Raw genomic sequence first — 2,125 nt, forward strand, 5'->3', positions numbered from 1 at the left:
ATCACATCCCCTGTTATATCATGCATGACCATGGCTCGGGGCTGCCAGGAGTGCGGAGACGACCACAGAGGTTGGTATGCATTACGGCCGAGTCGCGTCTCGTGTTCTGGCCAGCGCCTCGTCTCGCCTGACACGACTCTCCTCGGATACACCTGTGCGAGGCAGGTGCGCCAACAATGCGCTCGTGCACGACGATCGAGTGCATTAGCTTTTCTAGTTCGGAGAGTCAGCCACTACACAAAAAACAATGGCAGAGGCCTACATCCTTCTACATATACATTTATAAATAATTGACAACCACTAAGACGATGCAAACGATACTAAATTCAGATTCAAATAATTGCCAGATTTTTACTTCAACGAATTCACTGTTCGCGCGCGCCGCCCAGGGAACTGGAGTAAAGGGCGCGGAAATCGCGATGTCCGATTCCCACTTCCCTCGCCCTCGGGGTCATTAGGAAGGCGATCTTATCAGCTGGCAGGAGGCTCTTTCACAGCCTCGCGCCTCCGAGCCCTGGCCCCGCGAAGCAAGGTCCAGTTCGCCCTCACCCTCGACAAGTTTCCAGTGAAGGGTGTGGGTGTGAAGGGCCAGGCAGCTCGGGCATCTGCAGGTCACCTCATAGCTAACACTGTCGCTGTTCGGTTGTCTTGAACGTATGCACGCACACACACACACGCACGACTTATGTCGTTGCGCAAAATCTCAAGATCCAAAAAAAAATCAACGTTTACAAGAAATTTCTTATCATGTAAACTTTTATTCACATAACTGTAATGTTCATTTAGGCCTAACATCACATATTCACTCTCGCAGGTGAATATACATATTGCACAAGTAAATATATTGCACAAATAAATAAAACTCTACAACTGTAGACGCGTTGAGGACACACACCAGAACACACACGAGCGCGGCGGGGAAAGCAGCGCGGCGTACGTCCACTCGGCTCGGCAGCAAGACTTACACTAACGTAGCTCCCAGTCAGCTCGGGCAGCCCGCCAGAGGACGGCGCCGCGGACGGAGGCAGTGTCGTTGCGGTGGGGTAGTGGCTTGGGTATTCCACTCAAGATTAACGAAAAACGAATTACATTTCCTTTTCAACTGATGTTAAGAACCTTTACAGAAATGAATTCGAATCTATTTAGTGTCAGATGGTGGACCAACCAACTCCAGCACAAGATATTATTAATTCTTCCACCCCCTGAATAATGCAATAGATCTCGCACACACGAAATAAGACTGCAAACAGAGGTCGTGCACCCCCCCCCCTCCTTTCCACCAACCCGCCTCGTCGCCAACGAGTCATCCAGTTATCATGGCACCCCCCCCCCTAGCCCAACTCAACTCCGCGCCTACCCGCCCTCGCGTTCTCAGAATGCCGCGCTGACGACACGTTACGCGCGCGGTGACGTCACTACTACCTTCTCGTACTGGAACCTCGATGCCCAAAAATAGCAGCAGCTCTTTTGTGCATTCTGGCCGACCGCGCTGAATGAGGCTGTCACTATTAATACGATTACCGTTTCGTCTCAAAATAAACCCTCGAAAAGTTTGATCTTGAAGCAAACAAATACCGAACAAGCGGATGCCATTCCTCCACTGACTCATTCTTGAAATAAACTTCCGACGGTCTTGAGAAAATATTATATTCCCTTCTAGAAGAATTCTCTCCGGCTAAAACATTACTGGTTTCACTTTCAGACAGGGCCTGACCCCCCCTCCCCTCCACCCTCCAACACCAGATCTGAAATGCTAATTCACGCTCGAGAAAAATGCACACTGCCTCTAAAATCGCTGGTGTGCAACGATGCAACTCTGTCCTCATGTTTTGCATTTTGTCAGCGTTCGTATGGTGAGCGGAGAATGACAGAAGGTCACGCTGTCATGTACTGGTCAGGTGAGTCATGTATTGGTCACCGCGACCTCTCTCCGCCAATACATATACTTTAAAGAAGTGAAAGTGACAAAGAACTTCGTTTTTTTCTGACAAAACATACTTTTTACACAGTATTTGTACCCGTTAATTTACTTCTTCGATTGTCTTATATAATGACATATGTACCCTCACCTTTTTAGCTGCAAGTTAATAATGAAATATACTTACACAAAAAGCGTAGCCTATAT

General features: G+C 48.3%; 1 protein-coding gene across 1 annotated transcript in view; it reads right to left on the reverse strand.

Annotated features, from left to right (window-relative positions):
- The window catches only part of LOC119592013, an 18,161-nt gene extending 17,183 nt beyond the window's left edge, over positions 1–978 (reverse strand). The window contains exon 1 of the mRNA XM_037940794.1: positions 896–978. The gene's annotated coding sequence lies outside the window, so the exon portion shown is untranslated. The remainder of the gene's footprint in view (positions 1–895) is intronic.
- Positions 979–2,125: the final 1,147 nt, after the last annotated feature.

This window comes from Penaeus monodon, chromosome 29 (assembly GCF_015228065.2).
Source record: "Penaeus monodon isolate SGIC_2016 chromosome 29, NSTDA_Pmon_1, whole genome shotgun sequence".
In the NCBI taxonomy this organism is placed as follows: Eukaryota; Metazoa; Arthropoda; class Malacostraca; order Decapoda; family Penaeidae; genus Penaeus; species Penaeus monodon.